The sequence below is a fragment of the Emydura macquarii genome, unplaced genomic scaffold (assembly GCF_026122565.2).
Source record: "Emydura macquarii macquarii isolate MOO-44397 ecotype Brisbane River unplaced genomic scaffold, CSIRO-AGI_Emac_v2 contig_1390, whole genome shotgun sequence".
Classification (NCBI taxonomy): domain Eukaryota; kingdom Metazoa; phylum Chordata; order Testudines; family Chelidae; genus Emydura; species Emydura macquarii.
In genome coordinates this window covers 3,540,843-3,560,221 of record NW_027131527.1, presented here as the reverse complement: position 1 = coordinate 3,560,221, position 19,379 = coordinate 3,540,843, and the positions used below count along the sequence as shown (strand labels likewise).

The 19,379-nt window shown below is 43.9% G+C and overlaps 1 long non-coding RNA gene across 2 annotated transcripts in view; it reads left to right on the top strand.

The window, feature by feature from the left end:
- The window catches only part of LOC137156007 (uncharacterized), a 103,536-nt gene that overhangs the window by 63,281 nt on the left and 20,876 nt on the right, over positions 1 to 19,379 (top strand). The window contains exon 3 of one of the 2 annotated variants that reach the window (XR_010920635.1): positions 3,234 to 3,244. The exons of the other annotated variant lie outside the window; for it this stretch is intronic. This is a non-coding gene — a long non-coding RNA (uncharacterized lncRNA). Of the gene's footprint in view, positions 1 to 3,233; positions 3,245 to 19,379 lie in introns of those variants that run through there. 2 annotated transcript variants of the gene reach the window in all.

The window sequence follows — 19,379 nt, the reverse complement described above, 5'->3', positions numbered from 1 at the left end:
TGTTATAAAACTTGCAACTTACAAAAGTTTGGTGGTATTGTAGTTATTCTTACTAGCTTAAGTGTCTAATCTTTTTTGAATCCTACTTAGCTTTTTGCCACAGTAACACCGTGAATCATTGAGTTCCACAGGTTAATTATGCATGCTGTAAATAGTATTTTTTCCTTTTCTCAGTTTCAAATATGCTGCTTTTTGATCACATTGGCTTTTCTTTTTTTATTGTATTTTAAGGGGATAAGCAGAAGCATCCACCTCTGTTCTGTTACTTTCTATACTTCTATCATTTCACCTCTTATGCATCTTCTCAATAAACCTAGAGAGTCCAAATTTTCTTATTTTTTCCACTGTTCGGAACTTTTTACAAGTCTGTCATTTCTGTTGCTCTGTCTAGCCCTTTTCCTGTTGCTGCTATATAATTTGTGAGATGAAGTGACTAGTATTGACACAATTTTGGTTCAAGGTCAGGGTGGACTAAGGATTTATTTAGTGACAATATAACGTTTTAAGTTTCTTTCTTAATAAAATACAACTTTCTATTTAGTTTTTTTTACCAGTGCTGGACATTGAGTAGATGTTTTCATTGAACTGGCCTTCCTTCTGAATTATTTTCATGGAACTTCATCTGAAATTGTCACCTAATTGACTAGCTGTGATAGATCATGTATACAATAATCACAACATTATAAACCAATATTATGTGTGGTGTTCCTGTAATTACGAAATTTACTAGTTTTGGTGCAAAATGTTCTTGCTCATGTTTACTACAATTGATAAGTAAAAATATCATTAGTTGATATTGTGCCCCCCCCTCCCCTCCCCCCCCAAAAAAAAAAAGTTGACAGGAGCAGTTTTTTTTGTTGAAAGGATAAACTTGTCCATGTTACAGAGCTGAGGGAAGAAAAAAATACACATGAAAAGAATAGTTCTATATTTAGTATTTCCTGCCCCTTGGTTTTTCTCACTGAGGGAACTTACGATGCTTTCATGGGAATATTTTATTGAAAGCTGACAGCTACTCTAGCCAAGCAGCAGGTTCCAGCCACTCTGGTGGCTCTAGTGACACCTGATAGTGAGGCTAGGAATGGGCCTCATGGCCAAACATCTTTGAGCTGGAGTTCCAACATGTCTTTTGGCTAGAACGTTGAGATCCAAAAATATAATACAATGTTTTTATATAACATTGAAATATAGCCAAGAATGGGAATCTAATCAAATGATACCTTCCAGGAAGAAAAAGTTTATAAGTGATGAATCCCTTTTTTGATTTTGAACAGTAGTTCAGGGGGAAATAGCCTAACATCTTGGTATGTTTCAGAATCTATCCTAAAGTATTAAGGTCCTTTTTTTAGTATTGACCCTACTTCATGCTTTTATGGGCTTATGATAGCTTTATTGTTATTAAATAAGTCAGTATTGGCAAGAGCTGATGCAGTGCCTAGGTGCTTGTGCTTTTAGAAGATGCTCTCAGGGCACCGTGGCCCTTTCTCTCTTCCCATCCCAACAGGAACAGCAGTGATCAGGGCTCCCTTCAGATATTCATGACATCAGACTTCCCCACCTTTCAAATTTCTGATCTCATTCCTCTCACAAACAATCAATATGCCAGGGCACTAGGGTATGTCTCCTTTCTAGCAACACACCCTCCACTACTTCAGGGCCACAGTGCAGCATCTGCTTCCATTACCAACACAGGGCCACAGTGCAGCATCTGCTTCCATTATCAACACAGGGCCACAGTGCAGCATCTGCTTCCATTACCAACACTGACACCAGTACCAGATGGGATCAAACAGACTTGTCACATCATGGCAACTGGTACAACCCACCTCCCACTCAAAGAAATACACTTTAAAACCTATTTTGTCATGTAGTTCAGATCAAAATAAATCACTGAAAGGGAGGTCAGCACAGATCTGGAAAGCCTGATATAAGATACCTTCAGCTGATTCACTACTCAAAACCAGGACCTTTCCCCAATGAGAAACGGTTGCAAGGAAGCCACAGAGACTGAAGCTTGTGCTGGTTAGTGCAAGCTCTGTGGTCAACAACTAGCAAACAGTATTTAATCAGGAAGGAAGTTCCTGATATAGCCACCATCACCAAGGACCTGCCTGGGTGACACCACGAGCTAAATGTTAGCCCATCTCATCATGTTATTGAGCTCATCACAGATCCACACAGGACAGGAAGGCAAGTGGGCACTACTTAAATTTCTAGTTTTAAAATTAGAGAAAAAAAATATCTTGGATAATACAAGGTTACTTGAATTAATCCATCTTGCAGTTGAAACCAGAGCCAAAGCTAACGTAAATTTCATGTTCATTTACAGACTACCAAAGACTAAACAGTTCATAAAGGAGATCATGGACACCTTGTCAGAGATCATGCCCTACACGTTGTCCTGGGAGACTTAAATATTCAAGGCCTCAGACAAAAAAATCCACAAATTGTTTGATTGTGCACATATACATTTCACTGTAAGTCTGTGTGCTCACAGCATGCTCAAGTTGGAGACTTTTGCCGGCAGTATGAGTAGGCACATTTGTGTCCCTGCCATCCTTTATAATGCTGGTTCCATGAACAAGGGGTATGGCTGCTATCTCCTTCTCCATTCCTTTTATTATCTGTGGCAAGTTGTTGCTTCCTGTTGCTCTTGAGCCTTGGTTAGCCATCTTTAGGAAAGAGAGTTTATCCTATTGTATATAGTTTTAGTTCACTGTAGTGTTAGTTACTAGCTGTTTCTGGGGGGAGTTGGCATTCAGAAATCCCCAGGATTTAAACAATGTGTCACATGTAGGCCAGTTATCCCTTTCAATGATAGGCACAAAAGTTGCCTAGATAGCTTAGTCTAGGGACATGTGAGGGATGTATCTGATTTCTGATTAGGACAAAGAAACAGAGGGATTTCCTCAAAGTTCATTTTCTCAAAACAACAAACCAAAACAAAAAAAAAAAACCACCAGTGTGTCCTTCCTCAGTCTGATCCTGGGCACAAGAGAGCAGAGAATTGCTCCACCAGGAGACCCCCCTCCAGCCTCCCTGGCTCCAAAATCAGATTTGGGTGAGAAACATTGTTCACCATGCTCTCCTGCAGCAGTCTCTTTGAAGTGCTCAAAACCATCTCAAGACCATCCAACTCTCACTCCTTGTTCCCCAAAAAGGCGTTAAAGTGATCCTGTTGAGGTTCAGTCATAAGCACCAACACTCATCTGTGACAGCACTATTCTCTTCAGCTCCAGTGAAGCCATCAAGACTGGTGCCTTCATCTTTATTGGAGAAAGCTTCGAACCTGACATCTTCGTGTCCAGTACCAGTCTCATGGCTGTGCTTTTATCTTCACCATCAGAGCCATCCACGTTGCAAGCTTTTCTCACAGCAAAAGACCTGTTATGTGTGTGTCTGCTGAGCTCACCATTGCTTCTGTGTCCAACTCCAATCACAGTTATCTCAACTACATCAGCACCAAGGCACCATAGTTCTTCCAGCCCACAGTGGATCAGCTGGTATCGTCAATGGTGACTCATGTTTTGGTATTCCATCTATCTCGTCTGCTTCTACCAGCTCCATCAGATACCTCATAGACGTCTCTAACTTTGAAGCAACATTGTGTGACACCAATGCTGAGACCTCCATCAACACCCACTGGATTTGCTCCCGCATTCACTGAGGATCATTATATTTCCTCTTCTTCAGACTCTGATCATGATGGACTTTTATATCTCCAAGGTCCTTTAGGTATCCATATAAATCATTCTCTGGATATACTCAAACCATGGAGCAAGATCAGTGTTCTTAAAAAGATGCCTCTGTATGGTGCCCACCACTATGAGTGGTTCAATATCAGGACTACCTTCTTGGACTACTCCAAAGCCTTCTGGACTTCTGCTAGCTACACAGTCCAGAAGGAAGTCACCTTCTCCAGCACCTGTAGCTACTAGTGAGGATTCCCCTTTAAAACAATGGTGTTCCTCCTTTTTGGAGCCCACAGGGCAGGAGGACTCAAGGGAGGAAACCTTAGATATCCTCTCTTCAGATCTTCCTCTTCTCCATTACACCTGAGTCAACATCACTTCCTCATAAAGACTTTAATGTCTTTCAGGACTTCATGAGAAGAGTGGCTACTTCAGAAGCACAGGAGAGACTTGTGCAAGACAATCTACACAAAACTATTGAAATATCCTGTAGACTCCTCCTGGGAAGGGTTGTCCTTCCCATTAATTAAGCCTCGTTAATACCCTTTGGCAGATGCCAGCTTCTGTTTTGCACACTGATCAATAGTTTATCTGAAAATAGTTTCTCTAAACATTTTAATTCGGTTTTGTAGGCGAACTTCAGTGTGGACGGGGGGGGGAGGTAGTATCCTCCCTCACTGTCTATCTTGGAGGGAGGCTACATCTCCTGGCTGCTACATCCTGCGGGAACAACTTCTCAGAAATTAGCAGCTCTTGGGACTCCCTGACCAAGTATGGTAGTCCCAAAGTCGTGAGCCCTGACCTTTAGGAGGGGGGAGGGGGAAGGGGAGGCAAATAAGCAGCCTGTAGCCTCTGGCCCTCAGGCAGGGCGGAGCAAGCAAGGAGTCTAGGGGCCCCAATCCTCAGGCAGGGCGGAGGGAGCAAGGTCTAGAGTCCCTGGCCTCAGGCAGTGCAGGTCAATATTTTATAGCCCCTAGCACAGGGGATGAATGGGGATACAGGCCTCCTGGCCAAGTGGGGGAGTCTACTGCACCAGAGGTGGCGGGGGGATGCAGGCCCACCCGACTCCACTGCATCCCAGCCCAGGGTCCTACCAGTGGTGGAGTGCTTCACCACTGAGTCGGCGGGGCTCCACCTGAAACGTGGCAACTGGTTCTCCAAGACGAGCACAACTGGACTGTGGTTGGCTATCCCTGGGCTACTTCCTACTCCATCCCAAGATGTACCTGAGTCCCAGTGTCGTCCTCTGCCTCCTTGGAATACACAGCCAGTGATAATCCCAGCGGTTCCTCATTGTTGGGCATCTCCAGCAATTTTGGTAGATTGGGGTCATTGCTGGAATGGCAGGTGTCCCTGGTGGACTCAGAGGCCAGCAGCATGACGGAGAGGTGTCTGTCTCTCTCGGTTTCTGCTTCCCAAATGAGGTTCTGGGTTTGCCTCTTATACTTCCGGTTCCTATCCTATCCTGCCCCTCTGCTTCTGATCTGGTGGGTGTGGACTTCTGGGTTCTGCCCATCAGAGGGTGGATGGCCCTCCCTCAGCGTCAATCTTGGAGGGAAGCCACACCTCCTGGCTACAGATCTGTTTCATCTTTATTATGTTTACTTTCTGAGTGTCTTTCCAGTTTTGATGGTTTCATACTCATGTCAGATCTTCTCTGCAAATTATGCACTAGTGCCTGGATTCAGTCTCTTCCATTTCTATAAACCCATATTTGAGATTATGTAGATGCACTTTTTTCAAGAAATATTTTGCATTTTACTGATTTATCTTCCTTTGTCATGTTTTTGGAGTCAATGGCATTAGCACTCTCATTCTGTTATTATTTTCTTGTGTTTAATACTTTCACTATATTTAAATCAGTCCCTTTATACGTACTTCATAACAACCACCCATAAAACTCCTTCGACCAGATTTCATTGTTAGGGGGACAAGATGAACCTTGCCTTATTCTAACCAGTGGGTTATGGGTTTGGGCATCAGCTGGTCAGTGGGAGTGGAGAAGAGAGGAATAAAGACCCATCTTAGAGAAATACTGTTGCTAAATTTTAAAATAATGACTGTGAGAACTTTTTCCTTTATGTACTCTGCATGCTGTCTCTTTGCCTGAGGCACTTTTAGTTTTGTCATTAGGGAGAGATCATGTAGAGCAGGTTTCAGGGGAAAAGAACAGAAATAAGGTGACTCAGGCCAAAGCAAAGCTAATACTAACTTAAAATAATAGGCCAAATTCTCTTCAATAGATTCACAGTGCTGCAACAAAAACAAGTCAATAGAGTTGCAGTGATGTAACTGGGAGGAGAATATGGCCTACGTATTACAATTAAGCAGCATTGTTTTCTCTCTAGGCTTGATCATCTTTCTTCTATTACTTGTGCAACTCAACAGTACCATGTAGTTTCTTCCCTTAGTAGGAAGATTTTTGGGCAGTATATTTTTTTTTTCATGCTATTTAAGTCTAAACTTGGTGATTGAAAACACATTTTCTTATATAACATGTTTATATTAAACTCTAAAATATACCCAGTGGTTTGTCTCACTTAGAAACAAGGTGGTGACCAAAACCAGATTACAGCCCACTGGTTTGGAACCCCCCACCCAAGTAGGCTCGATCTCTGCTTAAAAAGAAAATTTCTGAAAACCAGGAAATAACCTTGTCTTCAAAAATGCAAATTGTATCATTGACTAAAAATTGTGGAATGATAGAACTTTACTCTTCCAGACTGACTGCACATCAGTGTAATATTTAGATCAAAGTACATCTGGCTGTTCATTATTACAGTAAAGTATTTGTGTTAAGAAAATATCATTGCAAGAAATACTGGCTGCTTTATTTATCCACCACAACTGATATTTGGATACTGTTTAGGACAGTTTCCCAATAATACACAGGATTTTGAAATGTGTGATCCACCTGTGAGACCTGGCATTGACCTATTGCTGCCATTTCTTTGGTTGTGAACTTGTGAGGAGTTAAATCCACAAATTAGGACTGTGTACAAACTGAGGTTGCATTATATCAGGGTAATAACTTAAATATCAGCGATGGTATTTCAGTATTTTCAAAATTTTATAGCTATGTATATGACTCCACTGAGAAACCAAAACAGATTACTTGAAACTACATACATTCACGCTGTATAAGTTGTCTAAGAATACTTGGAGTCATTATTTAATTAAATAAAAAAACCACAAGAACCTTCCTTAATCATCAGATTGTTTCCATTTTATATGAGCTAGAAAAGATGCGCAATGGTGAAAGTCAGCCAGGAGAGAGACTGAGTTTAGGTTGTTTGATTGAATATAACTGTATTTCTAGTATGTCTTTTCTTCTTCGAGTGCTTGCTCATGGAGCCCTGCACACATGCCGCAATATATGAAGTGCTGCCAGCCCTATGCCCCCTCAGTTCCTTCTTTCCGCCCATGACGGTTACTGGAATTGCAAGTGCTTATTTCCCCATGTTTTGAACTTTAAGCATGATTTGTTGTGTTAGTTAGTTAGCTTAATAACTGTTGTTAGTGGTAGTTAGAGACTTTGAGAGAGTCTGGCTGAGACTTTACCAGAAGCGGGTATGCTCTGGTCTCATGGCTTCAAGCCATGTGCTTCTTGCAGGCAGGCTTCCCGCTAAGTGACCCCCACTGCCTGAAGTGTGGTGGGGAAGCCCTTCGTAAGGAGAAGAATGGATCTGGAAGGCTTTCAGACCTCCAGAAAATCTGCCTGAAAGCCTTGCTCATGGAACCCCCGACCGGCTCCGAGCCAACCTGCTCTGCTGCGGTACCCAGTGTGCCGTCGGTGCAGAGGGCACCATCGGCACTGACCCAACTCGGCACCGCGAAGACACTGAATCAGCGCTCAGAGCATGGACACTCCCCCGCACCGTCTAAGCAGGCGGGGTGGAGCACCGATCTGTACCGAGGTCGAATCATGGAGACCCACTGCCTGAGCCAGCGTGTCCAGTCAGGGAGTCTCTCCCGACTCTTGGGAGTGGGGAAGCCCCTCGGCACCTACAGGCACCGTCCGCTTCGGAGGCCGTTGGCCGGCAAGAGCCTTGTTGGCCGGCAAGAGCCTTGTTGACCTTGCATATGCCGCCGCCCATACCTCCACGAGAGAGAAGGGGCCGGTATTATGGGGGAAGCCTGTGTTAGGACCCCCTGAGTGGCTCAGGAGATCCCTGGTATGGGGAGGAAGATCTGCAGACCCCCAGTTCCCTAGGATAGAGCAGAACTGCTTCCCTAGAAGTTAGCCCAGGTTGCTGTTGCTGGACCGATCTGCATTGAGGCGGAGAGAGAAGTCCCCCGCCCGATACTGGTCTCGCTTTCTTCCCTCCCCCCCAGCACCAGGTGAGGTCCACCCCAGCAGGCAGCACCATTCACGGTCACCTGACGGGCGCCGTTCCCTGGATGGAACTCTCCATTCCTGCTCTCTGGTAACGAAGAGTTCGCCCGCAATGATGCGGCGTTGATCCTGGTCACTGGAGACAGTCTCGGTACCAAGGAGTTTGCCCCCTGCGTCGAGGCAGTGCTGAATCCGGATGCCGGAGACAGCCTCAGCATTGAGGCATTTACCCGGCACCGAGGCTGCGCCAAACTCGGTTACCGGAGACAGACTCGGTACTGAGGATTTGCCCCTCACCTAGGTGCCTTCGAACTCAGTTGCTGGAGACACTCGGCACCGCGGAGTTCGCCCTGCACGGAGGCTGCATAGAACCCAGTCGCCGGAGTTTGACTCAGTGCTGAGATGCATGCAGAACGCAAAGTCCTCGGTACCGGGATGACATTCTGGTCAGTCCAGCTCACCGGAGTGTTGTCCCCACGCCTGCTCCAGCCGCGGCACCCACATCGAACCTGGTAGTCAAAGTTGTCAACGTTGAGGGGATGCTCTCTGGAGTGACGGAGCACCTGTGGATCGGGGCACTGCCGCCTCCTCCTCCTCCTCCCCTGCCCCCCGGGGCTCGGTACTGCACAGTGAGAACCTTTGGGGCAGCCCCACCGTGGTCTGGGTGAGCGACCACCAACGAAAGGTGCCAGAGCTCCAGGCGCAGGTAGCCCCGGGTGGCCTCAGAGACAGTGATCAATCCCAATGGTTGTATGGAGGCCTATGGGGTTTCCCGGGGGGGGGACAGGACCGGACCATGGTCCGTCAACCCCTCGGGGGTGCAGTCAGTATCTCGGGGATAGGGAGAGGGCCACCATTTCCCCCCCTCCCCCTCTGGATGAAGCACACTCCCAGGCCCTGGTTGATTCTAGGGCACACTGGGAGCTGCTCAAGAGGTGGTCTCCACCTTGGGGCTGGAGGCGAAGGAGCTAAAGGGGCGTCAGACAGCTTCTTTAACGTGCTAGCGGTGGGCCCCCACAGTGTGGGTAGCCCTCCCGGTCTGTGAAGGGGTGCTCAAGATAGTGAGGGCCTCGTGGCAAACCCCCTCCTTCGTAGCCCAATGCCTAAATGAGACAAGAAAAGTATTATGCCCAGCCAAGGGGTTTAAATACTTGTTTACCATCTAGCCCCAGGTCCCTGGTGGTGGTTGCCACCAACCACAGGGATAGGCAGAGCAGCCGGGCTGATGGGTCCTGCTGGTAAACAAACAAAATAAACAAAAGTTCATGTTAATTGAGGTGCAGCCTATGGAATGCATCGGCATGACCGGTTGCTTCCCAGGCCAGGCCTTCTTGCGCTGTGAGACAGTGTCCCTCAGGATGGCCCACCTGCACAAATGCCCTGGGACAACAGCCAAACGTTGCCGACAGTAGGTCACAGGGAAGCCTGCACCTATGTGGTGAGGCTAGCTAGCCTGACGCTTAGGCCACTTCAGTCACGGCTAGCCTCGGTGTACAGTCCAAGCAGGTAACTTCTACACCAAGAGGCTATGGCCCCGCCTCCCCCCCCCCCCCCCCCCCAAAAAAAAAAAAAAAAAAGAAAAGAAAAGAAAAAGGGGGAGAGAGCAGCAAGCCCTAGCCTCCCTAGACTAGTGTACAACTCCTCGGGATGTGTGAAGGGGCGTTCCGTTCATGGAGCTGGCTCCTTCATTTACCCTGATATCAGATGCCTCAGGCAGAGGGTGAAGTGCCATATCAGTGCTGACCTTGGCTTACCAAGCATCTGGCCAATAGAGGAGAGGTGCTGGCACACCAATGTAAAGATCTGAGAAACGTTCACAGGGCTTGCAGAATGTTCCTCTGCTTTATTGAGGGCAAGGTGGTACAGGTGCTGACAGGCAGTACAGCAACCATGTACTGCATCGACAGGCGGGAGGGAGCCCATTCGTCAGCCTTATGAAGGGAAGATATCGGTCCTTAGGACCTGGCGGCAATCACCTCCCGGGGGCGAGGAACGACAAGGCAGATCACATCAAGGGGTTGGTCTTCCTTACCACGATGAATTGCTGTTCCCACAAAGGGCGTCTACAACCATCTGGAGGGGCTGCTCTCTCCAAGTGGTCAAAGGGTGGGGTGATCGCCAACGCCGTCCATCTGTAGCGATCAGAGAACTTCATGCTCATTTTCCCACCTTACCCCTCCTGCATATAATCCTGCTAAAGATGAGGAGGGGTTCAACAGATGCCATCTCGATTGTTCCGGCCTGGCCATGCCAGCACGGGTTCAGCATACTGCTGGACTTCTCGATCACCCGCCTCAGGAGCCTCTGAGATAGCGCCATCCCAGGATTACAGAAACCTGCGGTGTCCAGACCTGGACCCTCGACACCTCGTGGAGTGGTGGATTGGTGGCCGAGGGATGACAAGCGAGCCGATCGACGCAAGTCCAGTGAGTCCTGCTGAGTAGCAGGAAGCCCTCCACACAGGTTGTGTACCGGGTTAAGTGGAAGTGGCTGTTGCCTGCCAGGCAGAGTCCTGGGGTATTCCACCCAGTCTCTCATCAGTGCAGGTGATCCTGGAGTACTTGCCACAGTTAAAGCTCCAGGGACTGGCTGTGGCCTCCCTGAAGGCCCACCTAGCAGCCATGTCAGCTTTCCATTAGTCACTGGAGGGGGGATTGCGGTTCTCCCATCCGATGTCAGTTAGGTTCCTGAAGGGGGTGGGAAGCTCTATCCGTAGGTCTGCGACCTGGTGCCTCCCTGGGATCTCAACCTGGTCCTTTCATAGGCCACGGGGCCCCACCTTGGTATCCACGGCGTCATGCCTTCTACTCCTGTCTTCCGGGAAGGTGGCCTTCCTGGGGGTGTTTACCTTGGAAAGGAGGGTCTCCAGGATCAGGGCACTGACCTTGGAGCCCCTCCCCCCCCATACTATATTCTATGAAGATACAGTTCTGTTGAGGCTGCACCTGACCTTCCAACCTAAGGTGGTTTTCCAGTTTCATTGTGACCAACATATATTCTCCCTATGTTTTTCTCCGAACCACAGAAGAGAAGGCGGCAGTAGCTAAACATGAGAGGGGCCCTGGCTTCTACATCAGATATGAGGCAGTTCCGGAGAGTGATGCAGCTCTTCGTTGCAGCAGCTGACCAGATGAAAGTTTCACTGGTTTTCGCCGGACGCATTTTCATTGTGAATATCTTCCTGCATTGAGTTCAGCTACGAGCATGTGAAGGTGCCACTTCTGGGTGCCACCACAGCTCACTCAACAGAGTTCAAGCTCCATCTACAGCCTTCCTAGCGGAAGTGCCAGTACGGGGCATCTGTAGAGCAGCTGCCAGGCTGGTGGCACATACCTTCACGTCCCACCATGCCTCTGTCTAATGGGTGCGGGAAGATGTGGGTTTCAGCAGAGCTGTGCTGTAGGCAGCTCACCGCTAACTCTGGCCCACCTCCAAGGTTCTTCTTGTGAGTCACGTATAGTGGAATGGGCATGAGCAAGCACTTGAAGAAGAAAACAAGGTTACTTACCAGTAACTGATGTTCTTCTAGATGTATTGCTCATGTCCATTCCGCAACCCACCCCCCCGTCCCTGCTGCCAGAGTTGGTGGAAAGAAGGGACTGAGGGGGCGTAGGGCCAGCAGTGGCTCATATACCGCGGCATGTGCGTGGGGCTTCAGGGGGCGCTGGAGCCTGCCCTACAGGATCTGCTAAGGGGAAAAAAGTTCCAGTAGCCATGCATGGAGGTGTGCACGTACCTATAGTGGATCGGCCTTGAGCAACACATCTCAAAGAACAGCAGTTAGTGGTAAGTAACCTTGTTTTTACGTGTAATCTTAATTTGGAATATTCTAGGTTTCTTGATATTTTTGTTCTGAGACAAAATGCAAATGATAGCAGGGGCACTCTCATACAGATTTTTGATAGTGAAAATAGAATTTAGCGCCGGAGTTTGAAAACCAGCATAGGATCTTAAGTAGGATATTTGTGTGCAGGGGACACATTCAAAATGAGGGTGAGGATTGTTATATTAGTGGCAGTGTGCTGTGTTGTCTGGAATGATGCATTGTGAGGAGATGATCATAGTTAAAGTGCGAAATAACTAGGATGTGGACATTTGAAATATATGGAATTACTTTATGTATTTTGTCATACGCTGTTAGCTGAAGAATGGTGGAATTGTGGTTGTGTATTAAACATTGTACCGTTTTAATATAAGGTAAAATGTTCTTTTCATTCAAACACAGGCTTTTGTGACCTAAAAGAAAACAAGTAAGAGGCAAAAAGTTATTTTTACTGATACTTGTCATTTATGTAGTACCTTGGAGCCCCAGTTATCGACCGGAACCTCACTGAACTAGGAACATTACAAACACAAAAGGCTGTCCCTGTCCCAAAGAGATTATAAGCAAATGATGAATTGGTTAAAAGTGAACTGAATTTTTTTAAAAATACTGGTTTGTGTCACTAAGCAGAATACATAGCTGTATATACAATATTTTAAAACTTAAAAATAAATGCATTGTAATATAAGATATTTGATAGTTATTGTGGCCTAAGATCAGGATTCTCTGTTTCTCCTACAGGAGTTAATTGCCATCATAATCACACTTAAAGCAATTTAAGGATTTTTTTCCCCCATCTCAGCATCAAATGTATGTGATGTCATCAGCTTAGATGAAAAAACACAGAAACTTTAACCAGGTTTTGGCAAGTAAAATATATTTTGGCTGGATGTATGTATTTGTGATTGTGCGTCTGCACATGTATTCAAGGACTTATATATATAGGATCTTGAATATTAATTTGCTTTTTTAAAAGAATTTCAGTTTACTTTAAATACATTAAGTTTTTCTCCTCATCCCTTTTTATGCTCAAATAATTTTACATTGAAAATCAATGTAAAAATAAAATACACACTGTTAGAAAAAGGAAAAGGTATTAAAAATGAGTAGGCAACAGTAATAACCAAATAAAATAGTTATGATTTGTTGGTTGGCAATATAGAGTCCAAGTACAGAAGAGCCTCAAGATTCCAGGGGGTGTAGAACTGCATAATAATAACTACCTAATTCATTATTACATCCATAGAAAAGCTTGTCACATCTTTACTTCTGTCTTCTGAGGCTTAGACAGGTTTTTATGTATTTACTTAAGCTTAGAGAACACTTGCAGTTGGACCTTTTTTGTCTTTTGAGTCTGCCAATCTATTAATCAATCAGATAAAAAAATGTATTGTGTTACTGAAAATGTTTGTTTCATGTTTTTGTTACCAACTGGTTTGATGGGATGGGAGTGCTAGTCATGTTTTAAAATGGTAAACTTTTATATAATACAGCTATAAACTGTCTAATAATTTAGTGTGGGGAAAAGAGAGAATTGAAGTGTCATAAATTATGTGGAAATATGTTGGCCAAGTCATAATGAAATTCCCCAAATGAGTTCGGAATTTAAACTCCACAGAGTACTTCACAAGAAGATCTAATGGATGATAGGCATGGTGAGAGGTAAGTACGGTTATGGGTTAGAAACTGGCTAAGAAACAAAACAGTGGGAATAAATGGTAGGTTTTCCGTATGACAATAGGTAAATAGTGGGTTGCATGAGGTTCTGTGCTAAAACTGGCATTGTTTAATTAATGTTCAGGGATCCTAGTTTTCTGTGATGAAACAAAATTGTCTGATTGATTAAAAAAACTTTAAAATACGTGTTTTTCCACGGTTAAAATGAAGCACTGAACTTCAGTTTTACTAGCCACAATATATAGCGGTATCAGTTGAACACAGTATTTTATTGATATATTTACAATTTTTAAGCAAGTTCGAAGCCTACCAGTGCCGTTAATCATTATAATAAAATAAAATTAATAGAACGATCCAGTCACAGTGCATTGTTTCTTATAGTTGTCAATGGCCCTGCTGTTTCAGCCTCTTGTTTTTGTTTCTTTTAATTCAATATATGTTTAATGCTTTTCATGTGTTCTACAATTGTCTGCCTTCAAACATAATCTACAGACTTGCTGCATACAGTACAGAACAACAGCACAGTACCATCAATGTGAAATTTGTCTTTGTCAAACTCAGTGACATGGTCTTTAGGGGTGATTTTTAAAGTTTTCGACATCTTCTCATGACTTTAAATTACTCGCATCTGGAGGCTGAAGTGAAATTTGAGATGCATTAAAACAGAATCTCTGTAGGCTGTTGAGTAACCTCTGTACTCCAGAAGCAGTTTATTGGAGTATCTTTAACAATGTAAATTTAAAGTGCATTCAAAAATCAATCACAAGAGCGGGGAGGTTGCGCACATTGAGTAAGTGACATTGGTACTTTCAGTAAAATTTAGTTAATTGTTAATGTTTTTATTTTTTCACAAAATTAAAAACTAAAGATTCTCTGAAAAAATACAAATTCTGTGTTTTTCTGCATTTTGCTGTGGCAAACGAATTTCTAGGATTCCTGCTAATGTTTAATTTATTAATGGTCTGCAAAAAAGGGTGAGTAGTAAAGTGAACATTTGGTGGTGCTATACCAGTACCAATATCTTGTACTGTGACATACATGTACAACTTCAGAACATCTCAAAACCACACTGGAACCTGAATCTCCCCTTTATAGATGGCTCCTTTGTCAGTGGCTTCAAAGTCTGATTTGGTATCAGATCCCATGAAAATTTCCTTGCATCCTCCTATGACACAAAGATAGTCGTGAGTTCTCCTCAGGTTCCAGTCACTCCAAAGGCAACACCACCTTCTATTGAGGGATTTATTTGTTGGAATCTTTGCATCTAGTAAAAATCTCTCCCTAAGACTGGCATTGTTTTCACCTGATATTTCAAGAGAATGAAAATATCATAAGAGAAGTGCATCTCATTCTTCTCATTATAAAAATAATTTTTGGATTCAGCCTAAGTGTTGTGGAGATCACCTCCGTGGCATTATGATTTTTAGTCATGGCCTTACATCATGGAACTTGCAGTCTCAATCTTGTGTTTAGTTTAATATTCATCAGCCCAGATCCAAGGACAAATCTTCGCCATCAGTGGAACCTCAGGGAGGTGACACATTCATCTCAGAGAAGTCACAGCAGAAGAGCCAAAATTGCTGAGTGACAGAGTTGACAATTTTTAGCACTGGGAGGATCCTTCAGCACTCTTACCCTTTTCTTCATCTTCACTAGATGGCGTAGTCATCCCATCAATCCCTGTTACAAAAGATGGATGTCAATACTTCCTCGAGCAGATGGCTTAAGCTCTTGTACACTAAAAAAATCATATATACTGTTTGTCATTCTACATCCTGTTATGCAAGGTCATGTAGCAATTTGTATAAATATGGATCTTTTAGACCTGTTCAAAGATCTCTGCAGTATCCCTGCATCCATCTCTGCAATTATCCAAACAAGTGGGCTGAAATAGCAAGTCATAGTGAAGGAATCTGAGTACTTGGTTTTTATTCTCTTCTTACTCCGGAATCACTAGTTGCGATGGCTGTCAGTGAAAAAATCAAGACAATTTGGTCCATCAAGTTCTACCCAAAGACAAGGAGCTCTTCAAAATCTGTATAAAAATTTATTCTCTGACTAGTTTGTAAATTGGTCAGATTTAGAACATAGGAAAAGCCATACTAGGTCAGGCCAATGGTCCATCTAGCCCAATATATCCTGTCTTCTGAGAGTGGCCAATGACAGCTGCTTCAAAGGGAATGAACAGGGCGATTTGGAGCGATCCATCTCTATTGTCCAGTCCCAGCTTCAGACAGTTGGAGGTTAGGAACATCTGGAGCATGAGGTTGCATCCCTGATCATTTTGGCTAATTGCTATTGATGGACCTATCCTCCATACATTTTTCTAATTCTTTTTTTAACCCAGTTATACTTTTGGCTTTCACAACATCTCATGCCAATGAATTCCACAAGTTGACTGTGTGTTGTGTGAAGAACTACTTTATTTTGTTTGTTTTAAACCTGCTGCCTCTTAATTTCATTGGATGACCCCTGGTACTTGTGTTTTGTGAAGGGGTAAATAATTTTCCCATATTCACTTTTTCCATACTGTTCATGATTTTATAAATTTCTATCATTTGCTCCCCAGTCTTTTTTTCATTTTTTTCCTCCAGTCTTTTTAATCTCCTCACATGGAAGCTTTTCCATACCCCTGATAATTTTTATTGCCCTTCTGTGCACCTTCTCAAATTCTAATATATTTTTTCTGAGATGGGGGAACCAGAATTGCATGCAGTAGTGAAAATGTGGGCATACCATTGGATTTATATAGTGACTTTGATATTTTCTGTATTATTATCTGTCTTTCCTAATGGTTTCTAATGTCGTCTTAGTTTTTTTGACCGCTGCCGCACATTGAGCGGGTGTTCAGAGGACTATCCATAATGACTCCAAGATCTATCTTGTGTGGTAACAGCTAATTTAGATCCCATCATTTTGTATATAGAGTTGGGATTATGTTTTCCACTGTGTGCTACTTTGCATTTATCAACATTGAATTTCATCGGCTATTTTGTTGCCTAGTCACCCATTTTTGAGATCCTTTTGTAACTCTTCTCAGTCAGCTTTGGCCTTAGTTATCTTGAGTAATTTAGTATCAACTGTAGACCTTGAACACGTCACTCTTCAGCCCCCTTTCTGGATCAGTTATGGATATGTTGAACAGCATGGGTACCAGTACAAATCTTTGGGGGACCGTGCTGTTTTTACCTCTCTCTATCATGAAAACTGACAATTTATTCCTAGCCTTTGTTTCCTATCTGTTTAACTCAGTGGTTCTCAAATCTTTTGTATTAGTGACCCCTTCCAGGCAGCAAGCCTTTGAATGTGACCCCCTAACCTCTGGTTGTTCTCCAATTCACCCCTGGATCTCTGCACTCCTCCCTCCCCCCCTTTGCCCCAATCCCTGCATCCCCCTTCCTGCACCCATCTGGGGAAATTGACCTGCATACACGGAGCAAAGCCCCCTGTTGAACACTGCTCTTCCATGCACCCTTATGGGGCTGTGAGATGGGGGGAGTGAGGAGCAATGTCAGGGCTCCCTGCATCCTGGTTGCTTTCCCCATCTGGGCTGCGTAAAGGGAGGGCAGAGAGCCGCAGCTCCTAATTGCTTTACCTAGTTACTGTTCCATGACAGGACCTTCCTTCTTAATCCATGATTGCTTACTTTGCTTAAGATTCTTTGGTGAGGAACTTTGTCAGAGACTTTATGTATGTCCAAATACACTATATCAAACTGGATCACTCTTGTCCACATGCTTTTTGACACCCTCAAAGAATATTAATAGGTTGGTGAGGTATAATTTCCCTTTACAAAAGCTGTGTTGATTTTTCTTCAGTAAACTACGTTCATCTATGTATCTGATCATTCTGTTCACTATGGTTTCAACCAGTTTGCCAGGTACTGAAGTTAGGCTTACTCACCTGTAGTTGCCAGGGTTGCCTCTGGAGCCTTTTTTAAAAACCGGCATTACATGAGATATCCTCCAGTCATCTGGCACGGGGGCTGAATTAAGCAATAGATTATATAGAACAGTTCGTAATTCTGCGGTTTCTTCTTTGAATTCCTTCAGAACTCTTGGGTGAACACCATCTGGTCCAGGTGATTTATTACTGTTTGATTAATCAGTTTGTTCCAAAACCTTCTCTGTTGACACCTCAATCTGTGGCAGTTCCTCAAATTTGTCACTTAAAAAGAATGGCTGAGGTTTAGAGGTCTCCCTCATGTCCTTTGCAGTGAATACGGATGCAGAGAAGTCTTTGAGCTTCTCCACAGTGGCTCATTCTCCTTTGATTACTCCTTTAGTTCCTTGATCATTTGGTGGCTCCACAGATTGTATGGCAGGCTTTCTGCTCCAGATGTACTTACAAAAACTAACAGCAATTTTTTTTAACTTTAGCCATCTGCTTTTCAAATTCCTTCTTGGCCTGCCTAATTATACTTTCATGCTTGACTTGCCAGTGTTTATGCTCCTTTCTATTTTCCTCAGCCGGATTTGACTTCTAGTTTTTAAAGGCTGCATTTATGCTTGTAAACCACCTCTTTTACTCTGCCATTTAGCCATGATGGCATTTTTTTTAATTTTATTTTTGTTCTCTGACTCTTTTTTTTTTTATTTGGGCTATACATTTAGTTTAAGTCTCTATTATGATGTTTTTAAATAGTTTCCATGCAGTTTGCAGGCATTTCACCCTTGTGAAAGTTCCTTTTAATTTTCATTTAGCTAGCTTCCTTATTTGTGTGTAGTTAAATTCTACGGTGGTGGGTTTCTCTTTCCTTATATTTAATTTAAATATGTTATTGTCACTATAACCAAATGGTTCAGCTATATTCACCTCTTGGATCAGATTGTGTGCCTCACTTAGGACTAATCAAGAGGGAAGCATCTGAAACACTATCAGACTCATGGGCTATGTCTGCACTGCAAGCTAGAGGTATGATTCCTCTGCTTGCATACGTACATCTGAGCTGTGCCAAGTACATACCCTTCCGAAATGAGTGGGTATGTACTCAGCACAGCTCAGCTGTGCCTCTGCTCCTGATACCAGTGTTATCATGACTACACTGCTATTTATGTTCAGCTAGCTGAATGAGAGTATGTCTACACAAGCAGGGGAAATCACACCCCTAGCTTGCAGTGTAGACATAGCCATAGACTATGGTCCCCTGCAGACTCCCAATTCCATATAAATGTGCTGGAACTCAGAGTGATCTCTCTGGTGTGCAGCTTATTCCTACCTCTCCTATGGGGTGCAATCACTCAAATCCTAATGGACAGAACTACAATATTGTATTATGTATAACAGACAAGTAGGAGCAAGAACAAATGCCCTTTTTCAGGACGTAGGTCTTTTGTGGGAGTGGTGTATTCAGAATCATGTCAACCTGATACCTCTGTATCTGCAAGAGAACACAGTGGTCTTAGCAGACCACCTAAGAAGAAGAAACACTTCACCATGTGAATGAATTCTGAAAGAGACAGTCGTAACTCAGATATTTCTAAAATGGGAGGGGGGTTCTCCATGCAGATGTCTTTGCAAACAACGAGAAAAGGAAGTATCTCAAGTTTTGTTCTTTGAGTTGTGAATCTAGGATCCATATCCCGTGCTTTCCTAATTCGATGGAGTGGACATCTGATGTATGCTTTCCCACCATTTCTTGTCATTCCCAGTGTCCTTCAGAAGGTGAGGCAAGACAGAGCATGGATGGATTTTCATCACTTCAGTGTGGTCATGTCTGTCTTGTTTCTTGGATGTACAACATCAATTGAGTCATCCATTTATCATATTTCCAACTCTTATGGATATAATTTCAGAGAAACACGAACTAGTTCTTCATCCAGGCCCTTCATCTCCATATCTAACAGCATGG